The 15,011-nt window shown below is 49.6% G+C and overlaps 1 protein-coding gene across 1 annotated transcript in view; it reads right to left on the minus strand.

Annotated features, from left to right (window-relative positions):
* Positions 1 to 7,168, minus strand: part of Tspan14 (tetraspanin 14) — a 57,679-nt gene extending 50,511 nt beyond the window's left edge. Inside the window, exon 1 of the mRNA XM_052190204.1 lies at positions 7,085 to 7,168. The gene's annotated coding sequence lies outside the window, so the exon portion shown is untranslated. The remainder of the gene's footprint in view (positions 1 to 7,084) is intronic.
* Positions 7,169 to 15,011: the final 7,843 nt, after the last annotated feature.

The following is a 15,011-nucleotide window of genomic DNA, read 5'->3' on the forward strand; positions in this document are numbered from 1 at the left end:
GTGTACCTATTCTTGCTAAAGGGTTATGTTTATTGTTTAAAAGCCCCCCCCCCCCACATAATGGGTGTGTCAATAAATACTCTGCACTCAAAAGCACTGATGTATTTCCTTTGCATGATTTTGCCCCCAAGGAATAATATAAAAACCATCCCAGTCTCTCTTGCTGCTGGGGATAACACAATGGCCATTAGAGCCAGCGGGGCCAGGGAGTGAGACCTGAACCGCAGGGAGTGGTCCGGGAGCTCAACCCTTCCTGCAGACCATTTCAGCCCGAGGGACAATACAGCTGGCAGTTTCATAATGGCCTCAAGCTCACAACTGCCCAGGGCTCAGAGAGCGGAGGGCAGAGAGGGACAGGGTGTGTTTGCTTCCCCTTTCTAAGATCCCCTCCGGGCAGTAAAATTCAACAAATGCCTCCCAAAAGCAGTAGCACAAGTGCGACTTCAAGGCTACTAGGGCCACCATCAGCACCTGAAGCTTGCATACCTTCAAGCTAAAAACAGTTCCTGTTCCCTAGACAAAGTCCAGTGCAAGGTCAAGGCAGGTCCAACCAGGAGCCCCACAAACTTTCACTAGACCAAGACCAGCCCTATTCTAGGGTCAGTCACCCCAGGGAGGCTCTGAGCCTCCAGGGCATATCCTGTTTCACTATACTGGTCTTCTCAGGGGAAAACTAGAGGGCTGCTTGACCAGAGGACCCACCACTGGACCCAAGCCCATCCCACTCCCTTCCCATTAAGGTGGCCAGCCAGCCAGAGCCCTAAGGCAAGAACACCCTCCACTACCACAGACTTTTCTTGGCAACCCCCTCCCCCCAACTTATCCTGTTTACACCACTGCTTGTATTTCACAGGAAACAATGAGGACAGCAAGAGACAATGACTGTGGGAGGCCAGAGGCCTGACTTGATCTCTATTCTTCCTCTGCAAGGACAGACACTGGCTATGGGACCTTCCCCTGGAGGGGAGCCTTACTCTTAACCGCTGGCTGACACAAGAACAGCTTCAGGTGTTGACAGACCAGTAGGTCACCTGCACCAAGGATGACCAATGAAAGAGGCCAGACAGAAAGCCAGAGGTACCTCCTTCTTGGAGAAGAGAAGAACATGCAGACCAGTTTAAAAAAAAAATTGTTTAGGCCCAGGGATGGATGGGACCACGTATGGGCCTTTCCATGGACCCAGAGCAGACAAAACAAGGTCTTCTAGGCTGGTAGGAGGGGGTTGCACAGATGTGGCATGGTCTGCTTGGGACTGACAGAATACATGACAGGAACCTGTCTGCAGTTGCAGAGGACTTCAGAGAAGAGAGTGGCTGTGGTCTGACAGGCAACAGACCCACCAGTGCAAAGTTTGGAAATGGCAGCTGCAGGGAAACCAGGTCCTGTGTGCAGAGGGCAAGGAAATTAAGATGCAATGAACCAGTACATGCTGAAATAAAGAGACCACAGTTGCTTGAAATGGCGACCACCTTCCTTTAGTTCGGCAACCTTACTGACAATGTCAAAAAGAATGGTGCTGGAGAGGAGGAGCACCCACGGGAGAAACACAGCTCCTGAGAAACAAACCTGAGCGGTCATGAGCCTGGCTCAATGTAAAAACTTACAAGACGAACGCAGGATACTGAGGAGGATTTAGTCCTTCACCAAACTTTAGCCAAGGCCTCTGAGATCTCCGTTCAATTAGCTCTGATCTTAGATTTGTAAAGGCCCCGTCTAGCAAGAAGCCTGCTAAGTCAACTTATCCCCAGCATGTTATCAAATTCCTTATCCTTCTGTATCCCCCACATAATATCTGGCCACTTGCCTTGCCTTCGGGAAGAATTCTGTCAGGGCCATACCTTCAGAACTTCTCTAACGTCAGGGCATAGTGCTGCTCCCTGGCTCTAAGTTCTTGCTCTCCTTGGCATTTTGGAGCTCAGCCCAGTCTCTTTCCCTTATTTAAAAACCCTGCTGCAACAGTCCTGAATAGTCCGCCCTAACATCTCAACAAGTGCCAGATTAATGTTTTCCTTGAAGTACAGAGTTCCTCCATCTTCCGGGACACTCCTTACCTTTAGCCGGAAAGTATCACCCACCCATGATCTGGCCACCTCCTACAAGCCTCAGAAGACTGAGTCCACGTGGCCCAGGAACACAGGATGGTCAGAAAGCAGAGAAGGCAGGGAGAGGGGCATTTACAGTCAGTCAGGGAAGCAAAGAAGCACCTTGGAGTACAGCTAGCCATCACCATGACTGCAACTGCAGAGTTCTGATGCTGAGAGGCAGTTCTACCATAGCCTGAATGGTGCAGCAGGTTTGGCAGGCTAAAGCTGAGGAAACTGTTTAGAAGAGACCCTGTTGGGGATCCCTTGAGGGCTGAACCCCTTTCCCTCCCATGCTAACCTCAGATACAGACAAAAGAGATTTCAGGGGACACACATTCCTTCTAGCTGCTGTGAGGACCTTCTCTTGGATGTCACAGCTCTATTTCTGAAGGTTTGCTGGGCTCTGTGGCATTCTTGATCACATATGGGCTGGCCCCCATAACCAGAGAGAAAGCTCATCAGCCTCTGATCTGGCTCTTTCCCAAGTATTACCTGCCACCTCAGCCCTGAAAGATAACGGGAGGGGGGAGTGTCAGAGGGGGTGGGGTGGGGGCTGAAGAGTCTTGGACACCATGAGCTCACCTCCTACCAGGATGCCAACAGCTGCTTTAGCCACATAGTATATACACCAAGAGAGTCCAAGGAGAGGCAGCTAGCTAGCTGATAAATGTAGGCTCTGACTACTTAAAGAGAGAAGCAGAATAGGTCTTAAGAGATGAAGATGCCAACTCTAGCCCGTCAGGCCCACTTACACCCTGATTACCAGGCTTCCTCCATCCAAAGAGAAAAAAACCACAGCCCTGCGCAGCCCCACCCAACCCCACCCAGCCCCCAAGGGTGGAGGAACCAGGGTTCCCAGAACCAGCTGTTGTTGGTAAGCACTTGCCCGGAACTGCCAGAAAGATAGCAGCTGTCCCAAAACAGTGTCAGGCCGGACCCAGGGGCCTGAGATCCTGTTCCTCAAACCTCAAGTGTGTACCAGCTTCTCAGCAATCAAGACAAATGTGACAGATCTGACTCTGCCTGCTTCACAGATGAGAAATTTGCCACTTCAGTCTTGGCTACACAGCTAGCAATTAGACTTCAGTCAAAAGCTGGCCTCCTTGCTGCCCGTCTGCATGCTAGACTGGCAGCTTCATGCTGAGTGGGCAGATGCACCAACTGCTGCCCACAGGCCAGGTCCTGTACTGAACCAATGCAGCTGCTTGCTCTGTCTGAACCGATCGATACAAACAAGGGCGGCAGAGCAGGAGAGCGCGAGAGCCCACAGGGACTCACAGTCAAAGACAGCACTGCTGCAAGGGGGTGGGGGTGGGGGGCAAACCAAGCCCTGCCTATTCACCAGCCCCAAGACTCAAAAACAACCAAGCACGCCTATACTAGGCACTGGTGACCAAGCAAGGGCAGCAGCTTCTGCAGGCCTTTACATGTCCTGACATTCCACAGGTAGGAAAACAGAGGCCTTGAAAAAGTAGCAACCTAGCTGTCCAGCAGTGCTGCAGGCCTTTAATCCCAGCAGAGGCAGAGGCAGGAGGATCTCTGTGAGTTGGAGGCCAGCCGGAGCAAGCTCCTGGACAGTTAATACTACACAGAGAAACCTTGTCTCCAAAAAAAAAAAAGAAAAAAGAAAGAAAGAAAGAGGAGGTGGAGGGAAGAAGGAAGGAAGAAAGGAAGAAAGAAAGAGCTGTAACCATGTAAAATAGGTCTTTGGCTGGATGTACAGACAGGTGACAGAACACAAAAGCAAAACCCAGAGTGACTAGAGAACCGCATCTAACAGGCTTCTACCCTGACCTGCAGAAGCTACCCTACCAGACTGTCACTCTCTTACCACTCTGTTCCACACTCCCAGTCCTGCAGACTTGGCCTTGGTAACCAGAGGAATCACACAACAACTAGGGGCCCCTCAGCCCGCTCTGCTTCTAGGGAAAGTAACTGCACACCCAGACAACGATGGGAAGGACAACACGCCTAAAGTCCACTGGCCAGGAGATAAGGCGGCCAAGCCTGCTTTCCTTCTGCCCTCGGAATCAAGTCTCTTTAAAAGCACTAACACGCCGCAAAACAGGGATTGTCACCTCCATTCAAAGGCTCTGGGCTAGGACTTCCTGCTTTTGAATAAATGAATGAACTAGCCAATAAGCAAAAGGACACCGGTCAGAGGAAGGAGGAGTGCTGTGTCTGCCTCTAAAGACGGCCTCTTCCGAGGGTTCATTCTAGGTTAACAAACTTCTACCTTTCAAGAGTGGCAACTCCATCTTTAAATAGAGCTTCTTGGACTAATTCACAACAATGTTCTTGGAGGCACAGGACACACCCAGAGCCTGAGAAGAAGCAAGTGACAGACAAGTGATGGGCCTTCATGCTGTTCATCACACTTTTGATTCCTATCCCTCCCCCCACCTTGAGTGTGCCTGTGGCCATGTGACTTGGTGCAACCAATGAAATGCCACTTATAGGTAGATGCTTTAAAAACCAAGATAAGACTTATCAGGATATCTCTACTGGGCTAGAAATATGAATTGGTCCTACAAAAATGGTAACATAAAGCAGGTTGTGATGTATGTGGAGACAGCAAAAACAATTAAAACAAAAGAACAATAACAAAAAAGACTTATTGCTTTAAGCGTCTGAAGTCTGAAGTCTGATATTAACTACGTCAAACCCTGATCTCCACAGAAAGCTCCCCAGCCACATCCCCACCCATGCAATCCTCTGGCCTTGTGGGGCAGAGTCTATAGCATCAGTCAAATTAGCAGGGATTCAGGGTTGGCATGCAGCTATCATGCGAGATGGGTAAGACATTTTGGAAACTGGGCCTTAAGGAGACCTGTACTGAAGCACTCAGTAGTTCTGCCTTGGGCCAGGCTTGCTCACTGGGTTTAAGCACCTCCAGGAAGAAGGTACTGTCTGAATGAGAGGCTTCCAGGAAATCACTATGACCTTTCTGGGCCATAGTTTTCTCTCATTTGTAAAATCAGGTGATTAATATCTACCACATTTGGGGTGTTTCAAGGGTTAAACAATTAAAAGTAAGGCTGGGATCGTAGCTTGATGTGTCTCCATAAATACTAAGAAGCCTTGAAAAACCCCGCATTATGCCACACGATACCTGTAAATTCACCAGGTTTGAAGCCGGCAAGAGACTTTCAAGACAGGCATACTGGCATTTTTAGACACTGTAAAAATTAATTGCATTTCACTCTTTAGCTAAAGTTAAACAAGGTCAAACAAGGCCTCCTGGAAGTGGTCTGAGAACCCAGGGCTTCCCTGCGCCCTAGCCTCTTGGTGACTTCATATATAACCTGCAGGGCAAGCTCCTCCACCCACGCAAGGCGTGAGTTTCATCTTCATTACAAACATGTGACAAGAAGCCCTCACCTGTCCTGAGAGATGAGCTGGCACAGCAGCCCTAGGAAAGTGACAGAAGGACAATCTTCCCAAAGCAGCCAACCCTTCCCTCTCAGCAGCTTTTCTTGGGGACAGCCACAAACCTATGGAGAATCAGTGGCTAAGACTGTTTGACTAAATGACGCAGCTAAGCCTAGATCAGGTGCGTATCAATGACTCCCACTGCGCACCTACTGCAGGCCCACCACACAAGGCTTACAGATGCGAGCTCAAAGAATATCTACTATATAGCACAGAGCACCCTAGTCTCTGAAACACATAGGGTGATCCAAGAAGGAGACTCAGAAATGCAGAAAGGCCAATCAATCGCCAGCTAAAGGTGTACAACAAACACACAATAAGGGTACAATACATCTAGTGACATAGGTTTCCAACTCATGAGACTGGGGCAGAAGGATCATGAATTAAAGGCAACCCTGGGTTACACAAGGCACTGACACCAAAAACAAACAAACAAACAAACAACAAAACAAAACCCATGAGTCTTGGGAACAGCTAAGGGAGGAGCCAGAGAGCAGAAGTCTGGGCTTCATTTTAAGGGTTCCAGAGCCCAGGAGAAGTTTTGAAAGAAAGGGTGTCTCCAGCAACCTCTGAGCAGTTATAATGTGGGGCCCCAGATTTCCTTTCGTAAATAAGGAAGCACTCAGCAGGCACCAACTTCTACTCAGAAGTCATGAGGCTGTGTGGCAGGCAACTGGCCTAAATTCACCAGTCCTTAGGGGTGACCACCTAGAGAACTGAGATCACACCTACTACAGGCTCCAGCCCAGCATCCTACACACGCTGCCCAACACATCTCGATGCCCCAGAACACCAGCGTCCTGATACAGTCCCGGCAACCAGCTCCGGGCAAGCACTGGCTTAAGACACTGAATTCTGAGGATACTGACTGCCTCTCTCACTGGAGACCAAGTTTCAGTCCTCCAGACAGGAGTTTCTGTGGTTCAGGGGCCGAAGTCCCCAAATGTGCACTCTACCCACCCTCTGCACTGCACGCCAAGGAGGGAAGGGAACTCAGGCTCCAACCTGGGCTGAGCCAAGACACAGCCAGAATCACAACTTGGCCAAAGCTCGGGTTAGGTCAGGGGTCGAGTTCTGCTTCCAAACACAGCCTTTAGCGACCAACACCGAGAAACCAGGGTTGCCACCTCCTTAAACTCTAGCCGGACAGTGTGGGACCCCGCGACTGCGAACACACCCAGAGTGGGTGGGGGCTGGGCGACCGTCCCCTCATCCGGGACCGGAGCTGAATAAAGAGCCTTCCGCGCTGAGCTCGCAGGTGAGGACCGACAGAGCCCAGGCAGCAGACGGCAGCAGACACACCTTCCGGGGAGCCCGCCGCGCCTCCCACTCGATACAGCACCCCAGTTCGGCTCAGCGGGGTCCCAGCCGCGGCCTCCAGAGCTCGCGGGCGGTCTCAGCAGACAAAGCCCGCGCCACCCGCGGAGCCGCCCCCGCCAGCCAAGGGACTCCAGGGGCCGAGCAGGAACGCGGGGAGCAGCCGCTGTCCCGAGAGGACGCTCACGAGGGCCGGCCCGAGACAATAAGGACAGGCCCGACGCTTCAGCGGGGCCACGCGTTCTACTTACCCGGGCGCGGCAGCAGTGGCGGCAGCACGGCCCGGTCGGCCGAGGAAGTTAGAGCAAGTTCGGCAGCGCCGAGCGGGAGGGCGCGACTCGGGCCGTCCGAGCGGCGGGGGCGGGGCGCGGAGGGGCGGGGGCGGGGCGCGGAGGGGCGGGGCCGCGGCGGAAAAAGAGGCGCCGCTTCCTTGCACCGCTCGGCCGCCCGGTGCCTCGGGCCCACCCAGGCCCCGCCCCCGCTATTTGCTCCTCCCCATGCAGGCACCGCCCCATCTTTCACTCCTTCCCCCCCACCCTGGCCTGGCTCTCACCGCTCGCTCCGCCCCCTGTGCTATCATCCCACTTCCCAAGGCTGATTGCCCCTCCCACATTGAGCGCCACGCCTTCTCTACGCCCCGCCCATGCTCCGCCCCCGAGTCGCTGCGCTCCACCCCCACCGTGCACCCCGCCCTACTCTCTGCCATAGGTAATGAGGCGGATCGCTGACCCGCCCCTTTGCCCGGCTCTGGGCGGTGCCCCAAGCGGGATTTTCCCGGTTCCGCCCTCAGTGACTCCACGACGCTGGCGAGGGCAATCACTTGTGGTCGCAATGTTGAGCGCTTGGCCAAGTTATGCCGTGCAAATGCCCCTTTGGTATTGGCTCTTGACCTGGCGGGAGCCGAGCCAGGGAGAAATGTGAATTACAAGATACTTGTCTCAAGGGATGCTCGAGGTGGCTGGGAAGTGGAAGAAGATTGGTGAAATGGCTGGTTTTACGATGGAAGGCACTCCTGCCCAGCCTTGGGAGCCAGTTGGGGGGGTGGGGGCGATAGTCTTCTAGAAAGGGTGGTTGAGATTTCTTTACAGCTGAGCCGCCGTAAAGACTCGCTCCTTCCAGTCTTGGTGCTAAAAATACCAAGCTTCCTTTGGATGGCCTGCTGAGATTTGCTCATCACCTTTATGCAGAGGAGATGGCTGGGCTGATTCTTGGAAGTGGAAAGCCACAGGACAGGCAGGTAGATTTACAGTGGTGTCCACAAGGCTGTGATGAAAAAGTCGACCTCGTCCCAGCCTAGATCTAGAGCAAAGCACAACCTTGTCCTGCTTGGTAAACTCGCGTAGATTTGTGGGAGCTGAGCAACAGATCTGCCTCCTGGGAAACACAAAAGTGGCATAAGACAGGGGCTTTGTTTTAACACATACAGTCAACAGCTTAAGTTCATTGTAAAGAGAAAAAAAATCTGGAAATAGAGTGTAACTTTCTGCTGCTTATTGTGATTATTTAACAGTGGGGATGTATGTAGCCTGTTTCTAGACTACTCCAGATCGCTCAAGGACCTCTCTGGCAAGGAAACCTGTCCATACTGTCACATCTAACTAACAAAAAAAAAAAAAAAAAATGATTGGATGTCTGATGTGTGAGCACCAGGTCTTGCCTGATCCTAGGGAATGCAACAGCCAAAACCTCTCCCTCCACATAGTTACTTTTTAATAGAAAAGACAAACCATTTTAAGAAGAAATCAATCCAGAGACAAGACAAAAGATCTGGGATAAAATGAGGAAGTGGTCTGGGAAAGGTGAGATTGATGTTGAAACTGAAAGCAAAAGAATTAAGAGTTAGCCTGGGGGTGGAGGGTGGGGTGGGGGGTGGGGTGGGGGGCGGGATGAGGAGTGTGACATTGTTCAGGAAAGCACAAGTGGAGAGTAGAAGTGCCAAGGCCTTGATAAGGGCACACTCTGATGTGCCTCAGAGCTGAAAGAAAACTAGATGGTTATTGCTGTCAGGTTACCTTTGGGTACAAGGCTGGGCATGGGGTGGAGACCAGGACAGAAAAGTCCTATAAACTGTGTCAAACAACAGATCATTTTTGTTGTTGTTGTTGTTGCTGCTGCTGCTGTTGCTGTTGCTATTGTTGTTTAGTTAAACTATTGAAGGATTTATGGAAAAGTCTAACATTCTGATTTGCTACTGTGAGAAGAATAAACGTAGTAGTAGTCTTCAGACAAAAATGAAAAGCATAGTTGGGCAGTGGTGGTGCATGCCTGAATCCCAGCACTTGGGAGGCAGAGGCAGGCGGATTTCTGAGTTCGAGGCCAGCCTGGTCTACAGTATGAGTTCCAGGACAGCCAGGGCAACACAGAGAAACCCTGTCTTGGAAAAACAAAACAAAACAACAACAAAACCAAACAAACAAAACAAAAAGAAAAGAAAAGCATAGCGAGGCAATTAAACTTTTGCCTAAATCCAAGCCAAGTAGGAGGAAGTTTGAACTGAAGGGGTGAGTGTGTTAAGATGGATGGTTGAGAAATACCGTTTTGGATTTAAGATCAAAAAAACTAGATGCAAGAGGAGGAAATGTAGAAATGAAAGGGATAGCTTTTAAGTGTCTTTCTGTGAGTGGGCAAACAGTGCTTCGTTTATTGGGTGGGCTGGCCTGGAGGAAGACCACTTTTAGGATGACCACCAATACTCTTGTTTTGGCCATATTAAGTTAGCAATGCCTAATAGATACCCAGAGGTGTTGTCCAGTCCCTGAAAGCACAAAAGAAAGGTGTGGGCTGAACATGTGTTTTGGGAGACTGTCGGGTAGAACAGACCATAGGAGCTGAGAAGGTCATCCAAAGGGAGGAAAGGTAGATGCAGAAGAGAAGGGGCCCTGGGAGGAATGAGAGGAGATAGAAGGAAAAGAAAAAAACACCGAGAGACAGGCCGGGAGGCCAGAGAACCAAGGATGCTAAATGCCTGTGCCCAAGACTCAGAAAGCCGGTTTGAGAAAGGACTGAGCTTGGAGCTCAGGTAGGATAAGGACAGATTAGTTCCATTGCTTTTAGCAGCACAAAGCCATTGGTAAACACGCTGAGGGCACTGCTCCGCAGAGTGGGAGGAAAGCCAGATGGCAGTAGAGCTCCTGCAGGTTAATAACCCAATGGGGAGCAGAGAACTGTGAGCGATTGGGGGGCCTTGGAGATGGCTAGGCAGCCCCAATAGCCACAGCTCGTTTGCCTTTCCTAGCATATTTCCAGTTCTATCTGGGCCACATAGATGGCTTGCCAAAATAAAGGCAAATGTTTCTGCTACGTATGACCGTGTGACTCAGTTCCTGCCAATAGGACTGGGAGGGCCCATGTGCAGATTCTAAAGTAGCTTTAAAGGGCAGCAATGTGCTTTCCTTGGTCAGCATTCTTTGCAGGAATATACTTATGGAAGACATGGCTCTGCCAGCCATGGGTGTCTTTAGCAGAAGTCATGTGTTGAGGATGTTGACAAACCAAATTGGGATAACTGGGTTCCCAAGGTCTAGAGAACCACCTATTCTGAGCTATCTTTCTATTTACTGTGTAGATGAAAGGAAGAACATTATCTTGTTAACATGTATCAACTTTTCATTTTAAAATTTAACTTATTTATCTGTGATGGGATAGGATGCCTTCTTCTGGTGTGTCAAAGACAGCTATAGTGTACTCATATTCATAAAATAAATGGAAATCAGAATTATTTTTGGAAATTCAAGGTAATGATCTTGGGGCTAGTAGAATCAAATTGAAGAGAGGCTTATAATTGGTCCATCTCTGGTCACTTGCCTAGTTTCACACGAACCCATCACCATGAAGGAGATGGGATACATTGTTTGAACAAGGCCTTGTCCTGTGCCCAAGCCAATGGTCCCTGGCACAGGGACTATGCCACAAAAAGGAGTGACATGAACAGAAATCACATCGTAATTCCTGGCAGAGTCTGGTCTACCAGATACCCTCAGGGCCCGGGCACTAGCTGGAAAGTTTTAGACAAAACAATGACACTGTCACACTTGTGCCTTCAGAAGCTCTCCGAGGCCGTAGTGACGGATGGCTGTGAAGGGAACTACTGCAGTGGGTTAGGAGGAAGACGAAGAGAAAATGGAAAGAGGTGGGCAGCTTCACAATGCGTTTAGAGACAGATCTGATGGGGACAGGGTGGATAGGAAAGGAAGGAATAAGGAGATGTCATATTCTGCTGCATTGACAGTGGCATTAGTTACTAAGTGCCGTGTGTGTGTGTGTGTGTGTGTGTGTGTGTGTGTGTGTATGTGTGTGAACATGTGCGCATATGTGTGAATTGGTGACTTACACATCTTTCCCTTGAAGTACTCCTGAACAGAGGGGAGCAATCTATTGTTTTAAAGAGTTTAGAAGAGATACCTCAGCAGAAGCTATAAATTTGAGAGTTTTGTATCAGTTGAAGAATTGTGCTCAGTTCCGTGTACATGTGTGTATGTGTTTGCATGTATGAAGGTACATGTATGTACATGTGCTATGTAGATGCAAGAGGACAACCCTATGTATCATGTTTATTCTGGTGCCATCCACCTTGTTTGTGATACAGTCTTTTGCTGTCTTGTGGCTCTCTGGGTAGGTAAGGTCCAGATATTATCTTGTCTCTGCCTCCTTAGCACTGGAATTATAAGCCAATACCACCACATCTAGCTTTTTTGTTGTTGTTGTTAATCATGGCTGATGGAGATAAAACTCAGGTCCTCATGTACCTGCATGGCAAGAACTTTATATGAGCCCTCTTCCCAGCCCAAGAATTGTGCTTCCTTCTTGCAACAATGACTCAACAACTAACTAAATTATTTTTGTTGCTAGTGGTCACTGCAGTTGTTGAAAACAACTCTGCCATGACGCAGTGAGATATCTGAAGGTAAACATTGCTGCTTGACATCTCTGCAATGTCAATCTGGCTACATATCCACTGGGCCGGGCTGGGCTGGCCCCGTGCAATAGGCAGAGGCCATGTTCGTCAGAGTCAGGTCGGAGTCAGCTTTCTGCCATGCGTTGGTTGCTCCACTTCCAGCTTCTTAAGTAAAAGGAGAAAGCAAGAGAGAAGACAGAGCTCTTCCTGTCTCGGGGGAGTAGGACTTCCCACAGAGAGCCCCACAGTCTGCTTCTCATGTGTCATTGACCAAGACCGGTTATGAGCCAAGACTCTGTTCTCAAGCAAGGACAAGGATCAAGGACAAAACCTATAAAGAAATACAAGAGGATCAAAGAAGAAGGAAGGGTGGTGATTGAGGCAGGATGGGAGCCGGGAGGATGATCTGTATGAAAGGTAAGAGGTGCCGGGCAGTGGTGGCCCATGCCTGTAATCCCAGCACTTGGGAGGCAGAGGCAGGCGGATTTCTGAGTTCGAGGCCAGGCTGGTCTACAGAGTGAGTTCCAGGACAGCCAGGGCTATACAGAGAAACCCTGTCTCAAAAAAAAAAACCAAATCCAAAAAAAAAAAAAAAGGAAAAAAAGAAAAAGAAAGGTAAGAGGTAATGAGGGATTTCAGGAAGGTGAGAATGACTTCAGAGAGGCCTGCGAGACAGGCTAAAGAGGGCATGGTTTCTGGAGTGGGTCACAGAGCCTATCGACGGTGAAGCTAGTTAACAGTGGGCAAGACATGTTAACTGGAAAATGTTAGCTGGGAATGTTGGCTGGAAAATGATGAAGGGAAAGTGTGTTTTGAAAGAAGGTCATGAATATGTATAAATGACGAAGGGGAGAGGCAAAGAGGAGGCTGAAGAGTGTGAGCGAAGGTCCAGAAGAGGCTTGCTGAGAAAGAGTGGGAAGATGTGGGCTACTGAATAATAAGGCAGCCACAGACTGGAGAACGGGGCACCTTCCCTGAGCCTGGAGGAAGAGAAGGAAGGGAAGGTGCAGATGTCACTGGTTAGGCTCCTGGGAGACAAGGAGGAGTGGCCAGTCACCGAAGGTAGTTGTCTAAATCTAAGCATGCCAGAGAAACTGAGGTAAGGAAGAGATACACTTCCGAAATCAGGCAGGCAAGAGGTTTAGGGAAGCATTGTGAGCCTGACTGAGATGGGATGCATCCATCCCAGACCACGTGGCCTGCTCCAACAGTCCTTAGCAACGGGGATCAGCACAACTGCAGAGAACATGGGCAGTAGGCTCTAACCAAGGTGTGGGGTTCCAAAAAAGAGTACAATAGAAAAACCAAAGCACGGGGCTGGAAACGTTCCCAGCGTGGTGCTTGGAATTAAACGCAGGTCGTCATGTCTACATGGAAAGCACATTTCCGGCTTAGCTCTCCCCAGACTCCGCAGCCCGGATAATGAGTACTGACCAATGGGAAGAAAGATTAGCAGCGGGGCTGTGTGACTGGGAGAAGAGAAGTGGGGAGGGTCTGGAGGGCACATAGGTTCTGAAAAGGCCAGGTATGTCATGAGGCTGTCTGTGGTCAGACAGGCTTGTGTCAGTGGGAGTGGATGACCAAGAGGAATAGGAGGAAGGGGTCAGAGGCCTTATGGTGAAGAGGTTAAAGACCAAGAGGCCAGTTTGCGGGTGAGTGAGGGTTACCTCATCAAGGTATGGCAGGATGTAGGGTGCAGACAAAGACAGTTCCCAGTGGTCAACAGTTTTGATGGACCTTTCTCTCCAAGATCAGTTTCGAATTACTGTTGCCCTTCTTAAAATAAATCTTGTCCCTTAAGAAAATGAGAACAAGTAATCCCAGCACTCTGGGAGGTAGAGGCAGGCAGATTTCTGAGTTCGAGGCCAGCCTGGTCTACAGAGTGAGTTCCAGGACAGCCAGAGCTATACAGAGAAACCCTGTCTCGAGGAAAAAAAAAAAAAAAAAAGCAAGCTGGGCGGTAGTGGTGCACGCCTTTAATCCCAGCACCTGGGAGGCAGAGGCAGGCATCCTCATTTCTGAGTTCAAGGCCAGCCTGGTCTACAGAGAGAGTTCCAGGACAGCCAGGACTACACAGAGAAACCCGGTCTCGAAAAAACAAACCAAAAATAAATAAATAAATAAATAAATAAATAAATAAATAAATAATAGAAAAGAAAAGAAACTGAGAACAAGAGAGAAATTTACTTCTTGACCTGTCATACAGTGCCTACCTGGTTTATTCTAGAATGACTTTTTGTTTTGATTCGGGTTTTCGCGTTTCAAGACAGGGCTTTCTCTGTATTTTCCTGCTTGTACTGGAACTTGCTGTGGAGATGAAGCTGGCCTCAGTCTCACAGAGATTCACCCGACTCTACCTCTTGAGAGCTGGGATAAAAGGTGTGCGCCACTTTTAGAATGATCTTAAGACAACCACAAAAACAAACAAACAAAAAAACACAAAAGAACAACAACAAAAGAACATCCACACATCCAGCCACCTCTTACTCTGATAACTGCAGCTGCAGCCATGGGACCTCTGCCCTCTAATGGTTCTCCCTACAAAGAATTGTATTTGTGATAGGAGGCCGTGTGTGAGCACTGGACTCAGGAGGAGCATGCTGTAATGGTAGAGGCTGGAAGGGAGCTAGGACATGGTGGTGACAAGTAGCCCAGCATCTCTCAAGCCTGGTACCCCATCCACAACCTACAGTCAGGGGAGAGCGGAGGTGTGTTCAGCAGGTGGATGTCTGTATCATTCCAGCCTTGTCTTTGATTCAACCGTAATTTGCTCCAAATGGGAGACTATAGTTTATCCAAAGAAATAAACCAAGGAGGAGATCACATAAAACATCATAGGGAGACACATCATAAAGGTTAAAAACGAGAGCCCAGGAGTGAGGCTGCTCAGATTCCCAGTTGTGACCCTAAAAGACTGCTCATTCACAGCTGAGTTGTTTGGGTCCACCCATGGAACTATGGGATATGTTCAGGCGTGAAAGCCACTGGCCAGTATAAAGCTTGCTGCTCTTAGAACATTCTCACGTATCACGATTTTCCAAAGCCCTGCATTAGGAAGCTAAATGTGGGAAGGATGCTGTGGGGAGTCATCCAGGCCACAGTGGTAGAGCCAGGACTACCTGCTTTTATGTCTGGAATGGAGTCCTGTCAATCTTATACTCAGATCTTACACCTGAAGATCTGCATGTTCAGACCCTACCAGAAGAAGAGGCCCAGCACCCCCCCCCCCCCCCCACACACACAAGAGGTGGCCGGGAGAAGGGAGCAGATGGATGTTGCGGGCA

The sequence above is a fragment of the Apodemus sylvaticus genome, chromosome 8 (assembly GCF_947179515.1).
Source record: "Apodemus sylvaticus chromosome 8, mApoSyl1.1, whole genome shotgun sequence".
NCBI lineage: Eukaryota > Metazoa > Chordata > Mammalia > Rodentia > Muridae > Apodemus > Apodemus sylvaticus.